The sequence below is a fragment of the Ambystoma mexicanum genome, chromosome 2q, assembly GCF_040938575.1.
Source record: "Ambystoma mexicanum isolate Mex_15411 chromosome 2q, UKY_AmexF1_1, whole genome shotgun sequence".
In the NCBI taxonomy this organism is placed as follows: domain Eukaryota; kingdom Metazoa; phylum Chordata; class Amphibia; order Caudata; family Ambystomatidae; genus Ambystoma; species Ambystoma mexicanum.
In genome coordinates this window covers 559,622,621-559,645,769 of record NC_090924.1, presented here as the reverse complement: position 1 = coordinate 559,645,769, position 23,149 = coordinate 559,622,621, and positions in this window count along the sequence as shown.

Sequence of the window (23,149 nt, the reverse complement as noted above, 5' to 3'; positions counted from 1 at the left end):
GTAGTGAATCCCCCACAAGATTGTTCGGACTATATAGACTTAGTCGTTCAAATAGATCACAGACTGCAGAACAGGAAGGCCGATCGTTCCAAGTTTGATGCTCGAGTATTTTCCAAACCGCCAACTCCTTCCGAAGAAGTAGACTCCGGGGAACCCATGCAAATAGGGGGTCTGAAAGGTCCTCTAACACAAAAGGAGCGGGAAAGGAGAAAACAGTTGCAATTATGCCTCTATTGCGGAAACTCAGGGCACTTTCTTCGAGACTGTCCGGTGAAACCTGCCAAGAAGGCAGTAGGAGCTGCAGTTACCAAAGTTACAAACTCTGAGCAGGGAAACGACCTCGCCCGACAAGAATAGAGGTCCTCTTGCCGAGCGTGAAAACCAGTTCCGTGACCTCGCATTTCGTGATACCTATGGTCCTCATTAGTCCTGATAATCCGGATCGATTACATGCAATTGAAGCTTACGTCGACAGCAGTGCCATCGGCAATTATGTGGATCATGAAATGGTTTTGAGGATGAATCTAACTCTTTGTCCCAAGGCTGTAAAGGACGTCATTACTACGGTGGATGGTACGGAGATAGCCTCCGGGCCAGTAACGCATACCACTCAAGAGGTGATGCTAGTAAGTCAAGATGGACACCATGAGAAGATCGTGTTCGATGTGATCAAGGCCCCTCAGTTTCAGATTATTCTAGGAATACCTTGGTTAGAGAAACACAATCCTCTGATCGATTGGCGAGCAAGAACGGTCCAGTTTCCAGAATGTGTCTCTACTTGTCACCCTCGACCTGGTGTTGCACTGGCAGCAATTTCTTCAAAGACTCCCCAGTTACCTCCCGAATACCTAGAATACCAAGATGTTTTCCGGAAGGATCAGGCTAACTCTCTACCTCCTCATAGGTCTTATGACTGCCAGATAGACCTGATACCTGGATCTACTCCTCCTTGTAGTAGAATTTATGCCCTCACTGAGCCTGAGAACCTTCACCTTCGACAATACCTGGATCAATACCTGGCAAATAGGTTTATTCGTCCTTCCAAGTCCCCTGCTTCTTCAGCTTTGTTCTTCGTTCCAAAAAAGGAAGGAGACCTTAGAACTTGTATAGATTATCGCTCCGTGAACCAGATCACCGTTAAGAATAGATATCCGTTACCTTTGATCCCTGAACTCCTGGACCAAGTCAGAAAAGCATGCATATATACAAAGCTGGATCTTAGAGGAGCTTACCACTTGGTACGAGTAAAAGAGGGCGATGAATGGAAGACGGCCTTCCGCACCAAGTATGGGCTATTTGAATATCAGGTCATGCCCTTCGGACTTTGCAATGCCCCGGCCGCCTTTCAATATTTTATGAACGATGTCCTCAGAGAGCTCATAGATGTGTGTGTTGTTGTTTACATTGACGACATCCTCGTTTATTCTTCATCGGAATCTGAACATCGGAAACACGTGAAAATGGTCCTCGAAAGATTGCGTCAACACAAACTTTTCACTAAGTTGGAAAAATGTGTTTTCAACGTGACTGAAGTTGAATTCTTGGGATTCATATTATCACCTGGCGGAGTGCGTATGGATTCAAAGAAGGTCGATGCAGTTCTCAAATGGCCATCACCATCCTCCGTAAAAGGTGTGCAAAGCATGTTAGGCTTCGCTAACTTTTACCGCAGGTTTATCCCCGAATTCTCTCAAATAGTCCAGCCCATCACTGCCTTGTTAAAGAAAAACAAACGTTTTGAATGGTCTACCGAGGTGGAACAAGCTTTCCAGGATTTGAAGACTAAATTTATCTCTGCACCAATCTTAAAACACCCTCGCCCCGAACTCCCCTACATCTTGGAAACTGATGCTTCAAGCCTTGCCATGGGGGAAGTTCTATCACAAAAGGACCCGGTAACCAATCAGTTGCATCCCGTGGCATTTTGGTCCCGCAAATTCTCGCCTCCTGAAATCAATTACACGATTACTGACAAGGAACTTCTGGCTATCAAGTCTGCCTTTAAGGCTTGGCGGCATTATCTGCTGGGGGCCCGACACACCGTTACTGTGATTACGGATCACCGAAACCTGCAATATTTGAAAACCGCAAAAGCCCAATCCTCTAGACAACTCCGTTGGGCATTATTCTTTGCCGAGTTTGACTTCATAATTACCTATCGACCTGGTACAAAGAACGGTAAAGCTGATGCCCTTTCTCGGATGGGAGTGGAAGAACACTTGATCAACCCTAAACCTGTACCAATCATTCCCGAACAAAGAATTCTGGGTGTAATCGCCACAGAATCCATAGAGGAAGTTAAGGATAAAGCCAGGCAACTTGTAACTCCAGCAGACATACAGAATTGGCATCTGCAGGGAAAGGAATTTGCAGTAAAGGACAACTTATTGTATTTCCAAGAACGATTATACCTACCCAGCACAGATTTACAGAAAAAAGTAATCTCTTGTTATCACGATTCTTTAATGGAAGGACATCCCGGTATGGCCAAGACCTCAAAAAAGATCAAGCGCTACTTCTGGTGGCCGTCTTGGAAAAAAGATATCAGAGACTTTATAATGTCCTGTGGAGTATGCGCCCAAAACAAGAGTCAAAAGGAAAGACCAGCAGGCCTCTTACGCCCTATTGACATCCCACCTCGCTCTTGGCATACGCTTTCTATGGACTTCATCACCGATCTACCTCCATGCTCCGGATACAATACGATTCTAGTAAGCGTGGACTTATTCTCCAAGATGGCGCATTTCATTCCGCTCAAAGGCTTGCCAACAGCATCAACTCTGGCCCGAGAATTTCTCAAAAACATCGTCCGACTGCACGGTTTTCCTTCGGTTCTAATTTCGGATCGAGGTAGTCAATTTATTTCTCATTTTTGGCGAAGTTGCTGTTGGTCGGCTCAAATTGATGTGAGACTATCGACCAGTCACCACCCTCAGACCGACGGACAAACCGAGAGGACCAATCAAACTCTGGAACAGTATTTACGCTGCATGCTGCAACAAACTGAAAAAACTTGGAAAGACATCCTTTGGATAGCCGAATATGCCTACAATAACTCTGTCCATTCGGGAACTGGGAAAACCCTGTTTTTTCTTTTGTACGGCAGTCACCCTCGAACCTCGGAGTTGGATCCCCTCCAAGATCTTGAAACACCAGCAGTAGACTACCTGCATTCTACAATCACCCAAGCCTTTAAGGAAGCTGTTTCTCACCTTCAAAGGGCTAAAGAACAATACAAGAAAGGAGCAGATCAACATCGGAAGGAAGCCCCTCAATATCAAGTAGGGGATCAAGTCTGGTTATCCACCAAATATCTACCTCTAAAAGGGCCACGCACATTCAACCCAAGATACCTTGGTCCCTATTCCATCACTACCATAGTAAACCCAGTAGCGGTCAAGTTGGACTTGCCCCCGCACATGAAGATACATCCGGTCTTCCACGTCTCTCTATTAAAACCCGTGCAACCTCAAACCCGACTAACTAAATCTCCAAAACCTATCCTAGTTGATGGAGAACTCGAGTTTGAAGTCAAAAGCATTCTGGACTCCAAGATCTCCAAATCTAAACTATTTTACCTAATTGACTGGAAAGGCTACGGCCCCCAAGAGAGATCCTGGGAACCTGCTGAATATGTCCACGCTCCTCGCCTAATCAAAAGATTTCACCGAACATTTCCTGACAAGCCAAAACCCCCGGAGAAGCCCGGTTTGGGAGGGGCCTTGAGGGGGGGTACTGTCATGATCTCTGCTTCCAAAAGGTCAGGGTTTTCCCAACTCCCTTGGAAGCAGATCCATAACCCAGGTTCCGAGTGCCAACCAGTCCCAATTGGGACCTTTTGGACCCAGTCCTGGCGCCAGTGGCACCAGGCTCATAAATATGCCCAGTCCCAGCGCTGGAAGTGCCGGGCTCATAATACTTGGGTGGATTTACCTGCAGCAGACCATGCTGCTTACTTGCCTGCCAGTTGAGCCTCTGATCCTCTTCTGTTTGGAACTACTTTTCCTTTTGGGTGGGGCAGGAGCCACTCCCTAGATTCAGAACACTGGAACTCTTCTGGAAAGCAGGAACTCTTTTCTTACCTAGGCGTGGCTGTGGAAGGAGACACCTAAGCACTACAGGAGGCTATTTAAACCACACCCGATGGATGAATCTTGCTTTGCGTTATTCTGCATCCTCTGCAGCAGAACGCTCATCGTGTCTTCTGCATGTGATCCTGGGCCTAAGGAAAAAGGCTTACCATCCTGAATCCAGTCTTCAGCAACACCTATAAAGACAAGAAAGAACAGGTTAGCATTACGGTCTTCAGTGACAGCTCTTCACTTACCTGGTCCATCGGCTGTCACCAACGCCTCGCGCTGCATTCCGGCATCTGAAAGACAAAAGCTTACCAACTCTTCGCACACTCCGGAGGCCTTCGGCGCTGCATCCTGCATCTGAAAGAGAAAACAAGGTGCGTTTAAAGACATTGGGGAACTTTAATACTCACGTGCCATTACTCCTTTCCACATCTAACCCAGTGGGTATTCCGGCACCCTGCAGCCGCTCCGAACTTGTACCTGCAAAATAAAAAGACAGTTAGAGCGCATTGTGAAGCAGGCAACAAGCGCTTACTTACGTGCTTCCAGGCGCTTCTATTCATCACACGGGCTCCATCTTCAACTCACTTCAGCCCGTCATCCGCCATCGCCGGAACCCTGCAAAACAAGAGACATCATTACTAAAGACTTTAAAGACATTAGAATTACTCGAAACTTACCGTTCGTGCAGTAAACGACGGACAGCAGTCCTCTGAAGTCAAGAGGCCTGCTCCCCTTATCCAGTGAAGAAACTGGTTACAGCACCCTGCCCCGAGGCAGATGGAGAGCACAGCGTTCACTTACCTAAGGTGAGAGCGTTAACCTTTGGGGTTCTACTGGAGAAGAGAAAGGGAAGAAGAGAGAGACATTCAATAACCCAGTTCCTTAATCCCATATTTTCTATCTGCAGACATCTTACCCTTCGAGTCAGACATACAGTGCACAGAGGTCCAGCCCAAAGAGCCAGCCGTGTGTTACACATCACCTTTGAAGATACGGTATACGCCCAGTCAAGACCGGCGCCTCTACGGGAATCAGGTGAGCGTTACAGAGGGTCATATTGATGAGATGGAAGAACGTACAACCCCCTACAATAGAGGACTGGAACAGAGATAAGGTGTGGATTAATGACACTGAAGAACTGTTTATTGACTTGGTCACACCACAAAGTAGACCCAGAAACATATGGTCGCGATACAAGCAATACCTGGCTGACCTCAGTGAACCGAAAACCTGAACACAGAAGGCTATTGAACTGCACATGTAGTATGTCTGTATAATTAAAGTTAAGTTGCTAATGTATGTGCATAACCTGTCTGCAAATATAAATAAAGTTGTTAAAAAAAGAAAAAATGTTATATTGGTAAAGTCATCCCCAAATTGCTGCATGGTTTGAAAGTACTCCACACCTGGATAATGAATGAGTAAGATTATTATGCAACTCTAATATGGGGGAGGGTTTTATTTTGGCTCCCTATTCATGTGCCATTGTTGGACATTCATCGTGAATTGGGCCTTCAGTCTCTTCAGATTTGGGTGTTGAGACAACAGCTCACCCTTTTAAGAAAATTGTTATGTTCACCACCGGAAACAATATGTGCTTGTTTGTTGATTATTGTGTAAAGCAGCTGTCTGTACGACCCAGGAAATCTTGATCTACAATTCGAGTAAAGTAAAAATGCTGGTGTGCTTAAGCCACTGGATGGTAGCAGCTGGGGTTTTAGAGAGGTGCACACTGTATAATCACCTGTGCTTATTTCAAAATAAAGAGGGTGTTGACTGCGCAAAAAAAAAAAGAAAAAAAAAACAACAGTTACGGACAGTTTCAACTTGCTTGCGAACAATACGGACAGACATAGCGTTCTCAGGACATCTCCATTTTGTTTATTTACGCACATTTGAGGACACCACATGTGATGTCATCTTTGATGTCGTGGGTGTTAGTCTTAGCAGTGCACGGTGGTGGCGCGAGTTATGGTTGCTTAGCTTACCATAACTGGTGAATTTCAGGGGTTTTTCGGTTTTACTTGGAACCATAACGTCCCTTTAACAACGTTTTTTCACAGAATTTCATAGGTTTTTAGCAGTGCAACTTAACCATAACGTCCCTTTAACAAAGTGTTTTCACTGAATTTCATAGGTTTTTAGTAGCGCAACTTAACCATAATGTCCCTTTAACAAAGTTTTTTCATTGAATATATATATAATATAATGCAAACATGTGCCTACAGACATAGAAATGGGACAAGGGAGTTCTACTCCATTAAACATAGAAGATGGGACTTAATGTTGTTGACAATGCTATCGGACATCTTTGAAGGGTTTTTAGTCCCTATACTTTTGAGTTGCATAAATCGTGATCAAGTGATCATGTCGACATAAATGCTAACCTCAAAATGAATTGTCCTCATGATTAGAGCATTGCATTGATTTTAACAAAGGTCCTGCATTGAAAATACTATGCTCAACAGAGTTACCATAAATCTAACGACAACCTTTTACCATTCTTTAAAATGAGAATGTACTTTTTCTTCACACATAAAGTGCATAATGCATAATAAAGTGACTAGTGCTAGCAGCTCACTAAAGTGCCTAGTGCTTTAGTGTATTTCAGCCTCTAATTTTCATAAAGTGCTTAGTGCTAAAACTTCTATTCAGTGTGAAGATCTATTTCAATTTTTTGGACTAAGTTGCAACTCCCATTTTCTCATCATTATCAATAGTCTGTGGCTATGTTTATTTGAAAATACAAAAATCAATAGATAAAACTACACCTACGTGGTGAAATCTAAAAAAGGGAGTGCCTATTAACCCAATAACAGCATACAATAAAAGTGCAATTTAAAATATGCAACAATGCATGGATTTACACTTATTTAAACCCAATTTATGAAATCACTAATTTGCATAAGTCAATCCTTGTAGGTAAGAGGTGCCAAGTTTTCTTATATAAGAAAACGATGCTTGGATTAGTGCCCTAAAAAAGTGTGCAGTTCTTCATCTATGTTGTGCCCTTTTGGCTGTTTGGTTTCGAAGTCTAAAATGCAGCGGGTTTCTTGTTGTCTGAGCCTTCTTTCGCGATCGCCCCCTCTAGGGCCATTCTCAATTGCACAAATTCCAAAGAAAGCAAAACTGTTCATATTGCTTTCATGCCATTCAATAAAATGTTTTGCAATAGGATAGTTCGCATCTTTGTTTTGTATGGCTCTAACATGTTGTTGGACCCTTATTTTCAGTTTGCATTTGGTACTTCCAACATACCACTTTTTACATTCGCACACTAAGACGTAAACTACGTATTCAGTGTCACAGGTAATTTTTTCGTTAATATGTTCGGTTGAACTTGTTACTGGATGCTTAAAGGTAGCACAATTCATAGCAAATTTACATACATTGCATCTTGTGCATTTATAAAAACCTTTCTTCCGATTACTCAACCAGGCACTTGCATCTTTGGCTTCCTCTTTACCCATAAAACTGTGGACCAATTTATCTTTAATTGAAATGTTTCTTCTATAACTGATATCTGGATATTTCTTAAGCAAACCCCCGATATCCTTATCGATGGTTAGAACTTTCCAATGTTTCTGTAACACACGTTTGACCTCTGTTATTTGACTGTCATACGTTAGTATGAGACGCACTTCCTCATTTGGTTTATTCGTAGTTTCTTCTTCTTTGTCAACCAAAAGTTTAAGTCTATCATGACTTCTAGCTTTTAAATATGCTCTTTCGATGACTCTTTTAGGGTAACATTGTTGTTGAAAACCTCTCGCCGTGATTTTGCTTTCTTCATCATATGTTTTGAGAGTTGTGCTGTTTCTTCTTATTCTTACAAACTCTCCATACGGTATACTCCAGATTAAACTCTTTGGATGCCCACTCTTGGCATGTAGTGGCGTGTTAGATCCCGTGGGTTTTCTGTGTAATTCACACGTTAGATTTTGTTCCACTATTCTCAAATTCACATCCAAGAAGGTTATAAATGAATAACTGTGGGTTTCTGTAAATCTGAGATTGTTATCATTTTGATTCAATAATTTCACAAAATCACACCAGGCATTCTCAGTCCCTTTCCAGATTACAAATAGGTCATCTATATATCGGAGCCAGATAACCACATTTTCGGTTAGTTCATGATTTTGTTCTGTCCATATTTCTTCAGCTTCCCAGGCACCCATAGTCAAATTGGCATAGGGTGGGGCAAAAGTTGTGCCCATAGCCGTGCCCTGTATTTGCCTGAAATATTCTTCATTAAAGACAAAGATATTATTGGTAAGACAGAGGTCGATCATAGCTATGATCATTTGCGTGTGTTCTAGATAATTGAGAGATCTGGTGTTCAAATATTTCTCGCATGCTTTTTTGCCAAAATTGTGGCCGATTGACGTGTATAAAGACACCAAGTCCATTGTTGCCATCATGAAGTTGGATTCCCAGGGTATATTGTTAACTCTTGATAGAAAGTCCTTTGTATCTTTGAGGTAGGAAGGTAGTGAAGAGACGAAAGGCAAGAGAATTTCATCTACAAATTTCGACATATTCTCCAACGCTGACCCTACCAGGGAAACAATCGGTCTTCCTGGTGGTTTTTTGCTGTTTTTATGTATTTTCGGTAGAAAATATATAGTTGGTGTAATGGAGTTAGTCGTTTGTAGAAATTTGCAATTTTCTTCGGTCAGCATGCCTTTTAGTTCCCAAACTTCTGTAAAATTCTTTATTTTATCTTCTAATGCTTTTATAGAATCTTTTCCACATCTTTCATAGCATTCTTTGTCATTTAACTGTTTGTAAGCCTCCTTCACATAGTTTTCTCGAGTCATAAGGACTACATTGCGTCCCTTGTCTGAAGGCTTAATCACACAGTTAGGTAAGTTGCTCAGTTCTTTGAGAGCCATTCTGTCCTTCATAGTCAAATTGCTTTTTTCTTTATGACTTTTCTTTCGTCTCAACTTTTTTAAATCCTCAATTACGATATATATATATATAGACAGATAGATAGATAGATAGATAGATAGATAGATAGATAGATAGATAGATAGATAGATAGATAGCTGGGGTACAGAGTGTTGCATGTGTCCTGATTGAGTTGTGTCTCATGTGCCCTGGAGGATGTTGCTTTTGACCTCATTGCAGAAAGTCTTGCTTCAGTTTGCTGTGGCATCTCATCTGCCCTGCAAAAATGTGCTCTTGTCCTCTGTTTAGCAAGTTGTGCTGATGTCTGTTGTTGTGCTTCAGAAGCTCTTGATATTGATTTTTGCTTTGCATCAGATGGAGCTTTTCCAAGTGATGTTCATTTTTTGGGTGGCATGTTTCAATCACTCAGTGCCTTCAGCACATTTGAGAAAATGTCCAAGAAAGATTGATTGATTGTGTTTTCTTCTTGTAAATGAATTTAAGTAAAATGTAAACTTGCCATTTCCCATATTTGGAGTAGCGTCATAAAAAAAGTGTAATAAAAAATATATATATATATTCTTTTTGCATATAGGATTTTGGTATCCAAACATAGACCACGATCTTGCCCCAGACAAAAGTTGAAACCATGCACAATTTGGAAGACGTAGGTTCAATAGTGTGGATTCGTATATCCGGACACACATACACACATACATACATTCAGATTTATATATAAAATGGTGTTAGATTCTGAGATTATTTATTGCAAATTTTGTTATATGAAATCTGCTTGTTTTATGAAGTGCATGGTCAATAAGGAATGCATTGTGCGTGATTATGGAATTTGTATAAAGTCATGATTTGAATATGTGTAAAATATGATTAAATAAAATAAAAATAAATACATTCCTGGAAAAACAAAGGTTAATCTGAAAAATCTACAGTCCTAGCGACTGTCCAAGGGGGCAGCAACACAAGTCATAAAGCCCTGAACAACCAAACATCAAAGACCTTATCACTGCGAGGCCTCTATGTTGTAATGATTAGCCCTGAACTAACAGCTACAGAACTGAAGCCTCTAGATGCTATGTTTGTGATAGACACAACTGCAGATGCTATTTGATATTTTCTATTGGGAAAATGCATTTTCTTTTATAGCAGGATTCACTGTTACCCATAATTCCTGAACATAAACTCATAGAACGTTGATTATTCTTTTGGAATGTTCAGCTAGAAATGCTCTATTAGTTGTTAGAAAAATTCAATGTGTGTGAGTTAATTTTCATATGCAAATTATGGGAATTTGCATTTTGTCACAAAGAAATGGTGCACGCTAGTGTGTCATACGCCCTAGTGTCTGCATGGATGAGCTTGTCTTTTTGAGGTGGAAAAAACATTTGTACTGAAAAGTATCAATAAGGTATAAACCAACATCTGTAAGTAATTAACCATTGGCCCTATCATGGAGGAAATTGCAAAAAATTGAGTTGTGCCAGAGAGAGGAATCTGGTGAGCAAATTATTAAAGTCGTCATATGTGTGGAAATTACTAATTTAGGATACAGCAATGTTTTATGCAAGAAATCCCTGAGATGACATTGCATTAAAATGGGAGGGAAACTAGGTGTAGAAGTTACTCCTATCAGACTACCACCCTCATTAATATGCTCACTGACTGTGTAGGGGTATGTATACTGTGATGTCACTTTTGGAACCCTGTCCAATCACATACATTGATTAATAATAAAGGGGAAAAGAAACACATCTAAAAAATGTGTGGTTACTGTTGTATATGAGATTCAACACACACTCACTCAGGGACAGACATTGACAGACTCACTCGCTCATTCACTGATAGAGAGAAAGAAGGATTGATGAGTTCAGGAAGGAGATGGAATAGATTCCTCTCCCTTTGGACCCATTTTGGATTATCACCAGCACCCTGAAAGTGAGCCCTAGCAAAAGTTAAAGCCGCAGGCCTTCTTCAGTGGAGGAAATAGCAGACAGGCCATAAAGGAATGCTGACCACATTCTGCTAACTGATGCCCACCTGTTCCTAAAGGGGGAACATTTAACCAGTCTTTAATAGTGTGCCCACCTATCGTTGATAAAGCCTAAAGAAAATCATGTGTGGGTATCATGTAAAGGGGAAACAATCCTGAGGGAATTATACTATAACAGGAATTGGATTAAATCCTGGACCTGATATTTGTACATACTGAGGGGTGGGGGTATAAAAACTGACTGTACATCCCGGTATTTAAGTAAATAAGTCATAAGCAAGATCCCCTGACTCCTTCTCTGTGCATTTCAAAAACACAGAATAGCAAAAGAGATCACATGGTGTGCCTAACTAGACAATTAAAGTCATTTAAGTCACTTCCTGGATTTGTCATTGAGTGGAACACTGTTGTGAAAGCTAAGTGTTCCACACCAGTGGGAGTGGCTGATTATTTGCTACCCATTCTCTTGCTGTTTCAAGTTTCCCCTTGAAAGTTTTAAAGGTTTGCGTTTACACGATAATTAAATAAAAACATCACAGAAGAGAATCTAGCCTTTATACATGTTTAACATACTTCCTTTCTATAAGCCACCTACATAAATGAAAATCTAGTAGTTTGTTGAGATTGAGTTTAAAATGCTGTTGATATTCTGAAATCTCTCTTGTGTAATGGGGTGGTATCTATTTTGAATAAAGGGGAATTTGGGAGAATTGGATAGGTATGGATACTTTGAGTTAATGTGTGTTTTATCAAATGAAAGATCGATCTTGAATTCTCGTGCATTCTTTCCGTGGTGCATTTTCCGTAATTGCATAAATAACTACAGTGAAGTGAGTGTTACTAAAGTCTCTATTTCTATAACTGTAGCATAGAAAACTGAGGTGACTAGTGTGTTGATTATAATCTCTCATAAATCTATAACTTAATTATATTAAAATTGATTCAATTATTTCTATTTTGTTAATAAATAGACCTTCCGTGCAACCCTGTGTGTTTCTTGTCCCAAAAGGGGAGGAAACCTGTATGGAATCAATGTTATTAAATTGGAGGTCCCATATACATAACCAGAACTTGATTAAACAAAGGAAAATTGCGCATGCCTGGTTTGGAGGTGGATTGACAGCTCCCCCGAACAAGATGTTGCCCGATTAAAACATCTTATAACTCGAAATGTGGAATGAATATCACTCATCAAACAACTTTTGTCCAACCACTGCAACCTTTGTCTGGAAAACACCCTCATGCGACTTCTCACAGACATTGTCGCTTATCCATGTCCACTTGACGACAAATCCAGTGAATGGATGACTCTGACATCGGCCACTGCTTATTGTTATTCAATGTGAGTGACAATGTACGTTCACAATTCACTATCCACAATCATGACACTGGTGAGTGTGTCCAATGACATGTGCATTGCAGGCAATTCACACATATAGCAACAATTGTAAATAATTATGTATACAATAATGTATGCTGTAAGATCAATGTCAATCGCAAGCATGGTTCAAGTATCCACCTTCTAGGATGCACAACATGTAATGGAAATGTCCATGGATGCATTAATGTAGTACTCATGGATGGGTCAGAAGGACCATGACCAACTGTACTACAACACGTTATAGCTTTGCCTTCCATACCAACCATCTAATTACTTCTGATGAGACCATGGCAACCTCTTCAAATGGAGTCAGCTCATCAACATCTGGTACTTCACCTCCAGTCAAACTTCTCCTTGGTCTGCCTCATGAGGTCACCCATACTCTTTTGGACCTCTTCCTCTGTTCACCTGACAAGCATTGATGAGATATGTGACTTCCTACCACATTCTCCACCACTGGGTCAGACGAAGGGTACTGCCAGCCCAAGGGTAGAGGTTGACATATTGCTCAATGACATAAACAGTGATGATTGCTAGCTTCTCATCTGTGAAGCGTCTCTTCCTTGGCGGACCCTTATCCTTAACCTGTGCCTCTTCGTTGGATGCTGCTGGTGCCGGCAAGCTGGCCCATCTTAGCCCTAATGGGCTTTGGTGGTACTGTGCACCTGCACGCTCACCACCATGTTTAGCAGGTGGACCCTTCTTCTGCCCACATGCTCATCATCGTCCTCTCAGTGGAGCCCTCGCAGTTATGGTGTAAACCAAGTTCATTGCAAGGTACCTGCAAATATCACCACATCTGCACATGAAAGGAAATCCGTATGGTATCCCTAAGTATCACTGCCTCAGTGCAGACGGCATGGCAGTCCATATAGTGGACAATGCAAAGAAGTGCCTCATGACCTTTGGATCCGGAGCCATGCCAAGGTGAAGGCAGTCCTTGAGGCAGCTGGCTCTGTGGAGGCTCACTCTGCAGGCCACCATCGTGTGTCATGCCTTCACCTCTGGATCTTGGAAAGGATCAACCTAGCAGTCCTTGCCCAGATGCTTGACGTGCAGGCACGTATCCAAGCTTCCGGTAAGTACTCACAGAGTGAACATTTCCACAGACTTAGTATGTCCTGCATAGGTATGCATGAATTGAGCATTTAGTGCTGTTCACAGCATGTGTTTTGCACAATGCGTAACTGGCATTCAGCCTCATGCAAAAGCTGGAAGTATTTAATGGCACACATGTGTGAAGTGGACAGGTGTAGGGATGAGCTCAGTCAGCTTTTGGTGACAAATTATACTCATGTGCATGCAATGTAAGATGCTGGCAGCAAGGCCTCTGACAGGTGCAGTTGCCAGATTGAGATGTTGAGGGCATGTGAGGTACATCAATGCATGCTCCTGTATGGGTTGTTCAATTTTGTATGTTGATTGCATCATCAGCACACAGCAGCTGAGGCTGACATATGTATATGGATGTGTGGTTGTGGCATTTTAGTGCATTTGACTATCCAGTACAGTTTAGCTGGTCAAGTGGCACAGCGAGTAGAGCGCTCGCTTTGACATCCGTGCAGAGCTTGCTAACGCAGGTTCGAATCGCAGCAAGGCCAAACTCAGCCTTTCATCCTTCCGAGGTCGATAAATGATCACCACACACCGTGGGTAATAATAAGCAGCGCTCAGATACCTGAGGGTTCGTAGTGCTATATAAATGCCAAATTATTATTATTTGACATTGAGACCTGTCAGGCCATTAAATGAGGGTGCATTTATGGTATGCCATCATGCCAGTTGTTTGTGTTGGGAGTGAGAGCATTGCTGATTAATCCGTAGCAATGGGTGCTTTTACGTGTTGCATTCTTTCATGTTGGACTGTCAGGGAAGCATGTTGCTAGATGTGGTTGGATGGAAATGGGCCTATGGTGCTACGGACACATGAGACACAGTTGCAGCCACTGTAAAAGAATATATGACTTGTGCTGTGTAACTGCATCCCACGGGCAAGGCCTCAAGATGCAGGCACAGACCAGTTGCAGGCACACCCATGTGTATCCACCTCTGCTGAGGTCGATGTGCCTGGGGGAGTCTCACATCCAGATGACAACACTGGTGAGGAGGTGTCCCAGGATCCCATTGTTGTGGAGGGCACCTCAGCAGCAGAGGGACAGGATGGTTTTTATGACGTAACCACACAGGGGCCGCAGGGCATAGAGGTCTCATTGGAGGTGTCTCGGTTGATGGATGAGGGGAAGATGGAGGAAACCATTGCAGGCCTGCCCACGGTGTCAGGTGGGGGCACCGATGGAGATGTACAAAAAAAATTATTTGGGCGAGAAAGGTTGAAATTGCATTAGACTAGAGGTTGGGTGGCTGAAGGTGGAAATCATGTGAAGTTGGGGATTTGGGGGTGATCTGGGGAGCCAGTTACATTTTGGACATTTTGGGGGAATCTCACAAGATTACTATGGCAATAACAGAAGACGTCATCACACGAAGCAAAGAGAGAAAGGGAGTAATGGGAGGGTGCCATGGAGTTAAATATCAACTGAGGTGGGTGGGGGGGTACATAGGGAAAAGGAAAGAGGCTCATGAGGATCACCTGTGAGGACCTTTTAATTTCTTTGCATTATTGTGATAATTAGCATGAAGCTACCAGTGTAATTATCAGGGGATTATCGGTGAAATGGAAACTGAGGGGGAAAAATGGGGGGGGGGGGCATCTGTTTTGATAACATCTACCAGGCAGAGGGAAATGGGTCTTTTTTTCCAGTGGTCCTGGTCAGTGGGCCCTAAAGAAACCTATTGGTGCAACATGTGCCACGACCGTCACTGGCCATGGCCAAAGGCCATGATGCGTGGGCTTGAAAGATACCTAGTGTATTAAAATATACAGTAGGTATGGTCGAAGACCATAGTCAATGGCCAGGGCCGAATACCCTGCTCACTGGCCAGGGCCAAAGACCATGGCAAGTGGGATCCAAAGAAACCTATAGGTGGAACATATACAGTGGTCACAGACTAAAGCCATGTTTAAAGGCCAGGCCCTAAAGAACCTAATGTATAGTGGCCACGGCCGCAGACCATGGCTAGTGGCACTTGAATTAAATACAGTATAACAAAAGCCTTGAAATTCATTGAAAACACTTTACTTAATGGACAGTTAAGGTGATCAGATTTAATGCAACCAAACCCTTGAAATTCAGCAGGTGTGGGAAGTGATGATCATCTTAACTCGGCATCCACTGTGTTGCAAAGCCCATGAGCACATAAAGACAGATGGGATTCACAAAGACAAACAAAATTAGTGATCGGCAATATAGCTCAGTGGGTTGAGTGCTGACTGCTGCGATCTGCATGTGATCTGCAGGTTGCAGTTTTGAATCCTGCAAGGCCAACTCAGCCTTTTATCCTTCCCATGTCGATAAATGAGTACCAACTCTGATTGGGTGATATTGTATGCATATGCGTTCTATGTAAATCGCTTAGTCGTAAGTGCTATAAAAATAAAACATCATAATATCATGGGTACAAAAAAACACACATTCTTAATTGTTTTAGAAATTATCTTTTAAATCGAAGGAAGTGATCTTCCATAGATGGCTTAAGCCAAAGAAAATATCAGTTTTCTTGATTATAACAATGCTATTCAAAATCGTTGGGAACTATTTGTAATGTTACTCATGTTCAGACACAAAAAACTCATCACTATGACATTTTGATGACATTCATTTTCAACAAACTCATAACTTTGCCATTATATTGCCAAACACATGTTTCATTTGTGAGGTCATACACTAATTGCGACCTCTGGTGATCTTCTACAGGGAAATGACTAGATTTTTAATTAACTAATTCACATAGCTATTTCCATCTAAATAAACCATGCAAAAAGACAAACATGTCATAAACCAATGTATGTTTGAAAAAACAAAAACAAAAAAGTAAAACAAGCATGTGGAAATAGAGAAACAAAAAGAGAACCACAAATGATTTAGAAAATGTGTGTGATAAGAAATAATTTCAAATTTCATTGTAACAAATAGTTCTTTGTTAAAACGCCTTAAATTCCTAGGTAATAAGGCATAAATAAGCCTCATCTTAAATCTGACGTAATAATGTTATAACAAATTAATGTATTGCTAACTTACTACTTCACTTAGTACTTATTCTAATATGATCACTTAAGAGATCATTAAGTTACTGAACCAGTAATTGTAATATAAAATATATTTAGTGCTACTTCATTGTTTTCTGTGAAATAAATTGTCTACGTTAATTTCGCTCAACATTGATCTGACCAACATTGAGAATTTGCAATGTTTCTTAATTGGACAAATAATCTGAAACATGTTTTAATACCAGTAGGTGTGACTTGCATAGTGACTATTTTGGTAAGCTCCTTACAGTTATACTCCTTATTCATTCAGTAGTGCAGCGCTAAAAACATTTTAAGTATTGGTGGATAATTCATGTCCATCTATAGAACTTTTTCTCACTTTTCTCTGACATTCCTTCCTGCAATGTAAATGATCATGTACTATTTTAAAGGACATATTAATAAATACTTGAAACATGTATTGCCCTTTTAACACCCAATTGACCTGCACTTGTGTTTCATGATTCCCCTTCACCTTCTTAATTATTAATATAACGTCTGCTGCAATGCACTTTGGTAAAAACATTCACCTCTCAGGTAAACAGAGTGCTAAAATAAGAATGTTGTCAAACCATCCAGCAATCCAGCATTACCTTAAGTTCTTACAACTTAACAAGTTGTTCTATGTATTTCCTCTCACCCATATGTTAGTAGACGTTTTCAGTGGCGAGTGTGCCCTCCTCGTTCTGCGATCCGGTGGGATAGCTGCAGCACCATTTTGGCTTCTGTTTACATATTAAAGAGCAGACTGACACTTAAAACAGACTGTCCTTATGTCCACTGTCTAAAATATCTGCAATATTGCTCTACCTTACACAGGCCTTTAACATTATATTTTGAATCTAAATGATATCCTCGGTACTAAATTAAACTTAAAACTATTCAAAACACATGAGAACCTGCATACAATATACATTTATTATTGTGTAATTTTCAAGTTACCCTCTGGGCCATTTCGCATACATTAGCGTCCTTGGTTCTAATGATAAACATCAGTTTATTTAATCAGATTTAAACACACTATAAACTATTGTGTCATGAAAAAGTCAGATTATCACTGTGAGTATTATCGTTTAAAACTATACAACCATGCCTGTGAACCTCCACAGAAACATTGATTTGCTATAATGATTGTTTCTAAATAACCCCCTCTGGGTTTGCAAATCACATGTATTGACGTCTCTAGTTCTCATGAATACCTTACATTTTTCTACTCAAATTGAAAAGAAATCACAACTATTGTGTAATGAGAAAGTCTGATTAACACAGTTAGTGTTAGTTTTTAAGAAAATGTTTATAAACCCCCTCTGCCTGTGCAGATCTGCATACATTCATGTCCATTTCTAATTATAATCTTCAGTTTCCCTGGTTCATTAGATACACAAATTCAACTATAATTTCATTGAGAAATTAAATCAACCATGTTGGTAATAGTATGTTGCCAAAGCGTTTACGCATGAAGATGTTGTAATACATCCATATCATGAAACAAGAAAGTATTAAAAAAAATGTATGCAATACCAGTAATGTTGTTTAGTATCTGGTAGTATCTGGTAATATTAATTTGTATAAAAATGGAATGCAGTTTGTGGTCTGAATTTAATCCAAACTTGGTTGATCTGAAGAAAAAGATATGTTTTGCCTTAGTATTTTTTTTAACGATCTCCTCCTCTTGAATTTAGACACATTTGGCCTCATTATGGGTCTGGAGGTAAGCCTGCCGATACTACTGGCGGGTGGCTGCCAGACCCGTAATAATTTACCGGCTCCTGACTTCCCGGTGCCACCGGCTCATTAGAGTTTGGTGGCCCAGGAATACAGGCTGTGGTAAATTGTAAGTCCTCATTCGCATAGAGTGCTATCGGACTCTATAGAAGTGGCAACACAGAAGCCTGGGTATTATTACTAATTTTAGCGGTGCTTCTGTGAAAGGTTTGCCTACCGTGACACCTTCACCTGGCAGGGTCAGACCTGTTGGGCACAGCGGCATGGCAGGCAACCAAGTAGTTTGCCGCTCCGGATCAAAGGTGCCAGTGAGCTTACTGGTACCCTTCTTTACGGACCAGCAAACTTAGAATGAGGCCCATTGTTTCAATGCCACAGAATCTCAGTTCATTCATCCACTAATTTCCATGGTCCTTCTCCCAAGTGACAACCTAATGGTTGCTTCTTGTCTTTTATCTTGATTCCTCTTAGATGTTCATACGTTCTTTCTTTGGGGTGGGTCTAATGATACTTCCTATGTACACTTTCTTTTTACAATTACAGGTGACAGGATATATGACAAAGTTACTGTTGCAATGTATAAATTGATTGATCGATCTGCTTCTATTAGAATCATCTGTGAATTCTGTTAGATTATTGTGTGCACATTTACATTGACTACAATTCATACTGCTAATATGTTTCTTAATGTTTTAGCTTTTTGAAAATCAATGTGGGTTTTTTCTTGTATTAAGGAATGTATTTCCCTGTCTAATCTTATTATATTCCAGTGTTTTTTCCAGTATTTCTTAATCCTTTTGTATAACAAATGACTTTGAGAGTTTTAAGTGTTAATGAATAGGCATTTATAATTTTGAGTCGTAGTTTTGGGTTTTGTGATAAACAAATTCTCTCTTTTAGCTTTCACACATATATTTATAGCTTTATCAATGTAAGACTTTTCATACCCTCTTTCTGTAAATCTTTCAGGTAAAATGTGACACAGTTCCTCTACGAGTGCATTACTGGAGCAATTGCTTTTGGCTCGCAATCATTTTTTGTGACAGTTTAAGGCATGTAGTATCGTATTGGCTTCTGTGGGTTTTCAATATGTTTGTGTTTGAATCATGTTATTCACTGTCTTGATTTTCAAATCTAAGAATGAGATCTGTATTTTGTCATAGGTTAACATAAATTTGATATTGCATTATTATTTTTCACAAATTCATTTAGCTTATCTTCACTAACACTCAAAATTATCAATGTATCTTCAACATATCTAGCCCATTAGACAATCTCTGTATCTTTGTCTGTCTTGATGATGGATTCTTTCAAGAAACCCTATCACTAGATCCCCTATGGAGATTGAGCATTTCGCCCTCATAGCAATCCCTTTACATTGCCGGTAAATGTCTTTGTAAAATTGTTGGACAGAACATGATGGGTAAGACCTAGCAGCATTTGTTTTTCCAAATAGTATGCTGCAAATATGTTATCATAAAAATGTCCAATGGTATGTAATGCTAGCTGATGTTATATCAAAGTACATAGTGTGCCAAAACATCTAGGGTAACAAGCCAATAGTTTTAATTTCGGATTATATGATCCAGTTTCTGTAGTATGTGCATACTAACCTGAATATCTGAGTCTAATCTGACCATAAATGGATTTTAAAAGTTGTCTATGAATTCTGTAATCTGCTCTAGGGTGGAACATATGCCATTGACAATGGGCCTGCTTGGTGGTAAATAATCATAATTTGCATGCACTTTGGGTAACACAATAGATGAATAGTTTCAATGGATACTTTAGCTTTTTTTGGCTAAAGTCTTTGTTGCTAATGAAACCTTCAGTGTGCCAATGCTCTAGTTTCATGTTAGTACTTTTGGTTAGCTACAGCCATGGGGGATCTCTTATCAATTCATAATCTCCTTCTTCTTGTAAGTGGTGATTTCCTTTTTTTATATACTCATCTTTGTTGAGAAGAACCACATTACCACCCGTATCAGCTTTCTTCCGTCTAAATCAGTTTTGTTACTGATTTCCTGTAGACTTTTATATTCTCCTTTGGTTTGATTACATTTTGAAAAGGGTCTTTTTTTAGAATATATATCATCCAAAGTAATGATGTCTTTTGTTACTGCATTGAAGAACAGATCTATTGAGTTTTCATTTGGCAAGATTGGATTACATTTAGATTTCCCTACTTGTGCCATGATTAATCATCAAGTAATCTATGAGACGTAGTGTATTAGGTGTGTTATCATCATCATCTATGACACTATAATGGCACAGTTATGAGTTGGTGGATCTGAACAAGAGCCGGTCAAGTGGCACAGTGAGTAGAGTGCTCGCTTTGACATCCGTGCAGAGCTTGCTAAGGCAGGTTCGAATCTCAGCAGGGCCAAACTCAGCCTTTCATACTTCCGAGGTCAATAAATGAGCACCACACACCGTGGGTAATAATAAGCAGCACTCAGATACCTGAGGGTTTGTAGCGCTATATAAATGCAAAATTATTATTATTATGAGTAACATTGCAAATATTTCACAAGTGTGAGTGAAGTGTAGTTACGGCAGGCATCCCCTTCAAGTTCGAACCTCTTCCTTTGTTTTGTCTGCAGTGGAACTAGTGTTATCCGCGCTAACAGCATTATTGGAGTGCTCACCCTCCCTGTTGTTAGGACTATGGTTAGTCCTTCTACAGTGTTCATCACTGGGACACCAGACCTCACCTGGAAACAGAACGGAGGCTTAGAAATCTCACTCTGGTGCAAAGCACCATGAAGTGTGAGTGAAGTGCAGTTACTGCAGGTATCCCCTGTAAGTTTGAACCTCCTCTTTTGGTATTGTCTGCAGTGAAACTAGCATTAACAACGATAACAGTTCTATTGGAGTGCTCAGCTTCCACGTTACCCGTTAGTTTTCATCACTGGGACGCTGGATATCAACCTCACCTGGAGGTGGAAGGACAGTCTTAAATACATCCCTCCGGCACGAAGCGCCTTGAAATGTGAATGAATTGCAGTTACTGCAGGGATACCTGCAAGTTTGAACCTCCTTCTTTGGTGTGTCTGCAGTTGAATTAGCGTTAACAGTGCTAATAGCATTATTGGACTGTTCAGCATTCCTGTTGTTAGGAATATAGTTAGTCCTTCTACAGTTTTCATCACTGGGAAGCCGGACCTCAGCTAGAAGCAGAACAGTGGCCCTACAAACCTTGCTCTGGCGGGAAGCGCTTTCACAGTGCGAATGAAGTGCAGTTACTGCATGCATCTCCTGCAAGTCTGAGCCTCCTCCTTTGGTGTGTCTGCAATGGAACTAGCATTACAGCACTATCAGCATTGTTAGGACTATGGTTAGTCCTTCTACAACTTTCATGACTGGGACACCAGACCCCGCCTGGAAGCGGAACAGAGGCTTAAAAATCTCACTCCGGCGCATAGCACCATGAAGTGAAAATGAATTGCAGTTTCTGCACGGATCCCTGCAAGCTTGAACCTCCTTCTTTGATGTTTCTGCAGTTGAATTAGCATTAACAGTGCTAACAGTATTATTGGGCCGCTCAGCATTCCCATTGTTATGACTACAGTTAGTCCTCCTACAGTTCTCATCACTACAAAGCTAGAGCTCACCTAGAAGCAGAATGGTGGCCCTACAAACCTTGCTCTGGCAAAGCACTTCAAAGTGAAAGTGAAGTGCAGGGATCCCCTGCAAGTCTGAGCCTCCTCCTTTGGTGTGTCTGCAGTGGAACTAGCGTTAACAGAACTATCAATATTATTGGAATGCTCAGCATTCCCGTTGTTAGGACTACGGTTGTCCTTCTACAACGTTCATTACTGGGCTGCCAGACCTCACCTGGAAGTGGAACGGAGACTTAAAAATATCACTCTGGCGCTAAGCACCATGAAGTATGAGTGAAGTGCAGTTACTGCAGGTATACCCTGCAAGTTTGAACCTCCTCCTTTGGTATTGTCTGCAGTGGAACTAGCATTAACAGCTCTAACAGCACTATTGGAGTGCTCAGCGTCCCCATTAGTTTGCATCACTGGGGCGCTGGATGCCAGACCTCGCCTGGAGGTGGAAGAACAGCCTTAAAAATATCCCTCTGGCACAAAGTGCCATGACATGCGAATGAATTGCAGTTAGTGAAGGGATCCCTGCATATTTGAACCTTCTTCTTTGGTGTGTCTGCAGTTGAATTAGCGTTAACAGTGCTAACAGCATTATTGGAATGCTCAGCATTCCCGTTGTTAGGACTACAGTTAGTCCTTCTACAGTTTTCATCAATGGGAAGCTGGACTTCACCTAGAAGCAGAAGGATGGCCGTACAAACCTTGTTTTGGCATGAAGCACTTTAAAGTGCGAGTGAAGTGCAGTTACTGCAGGGATCCCCTGCAAGTCTGAACCTCCTCCTTTGGTGTGTCTGCAGTGGAACTAGCGTTAACAGAACTATCAATATTATTGGAATGCTCAGCATTCCCCTTGTTAGGACTACGGTTAATCCTTCTACAACTTTCATGACTGGGATGCAGGATCTCTCCTGGAAGCAGAAGGGCAGCTTTAAAAACCTTGCTCTGAAGTTACTGCAGTTTCTTGGGTGTCAAGGTTGGGCTCCTCATGGTGATCTCCTCAAGTGGGATAAGAATTCATCTTTATTCCAACTTAGCATGACCACCTATGATGTGTGCAGGAAAGCTAATATACCAAAGGATGATCTCCTGTCCGAAGCAGCAATGGGGGTTACAGAGTTAGTGGAGCCTACTAGGCATGCAGCTAAACATCTAAGAAGTAAGTCTTAACCGTTATACCGGACGGTGGCCAGCTGAACAAAATAACAAGTTTATTTTGACATCATTTGGAATGGACGTCTAGATTATCATTAGAGGGGGAATGACAGCATGATATGGGGTTGGTCGAGTCTGAAGATGATTCTG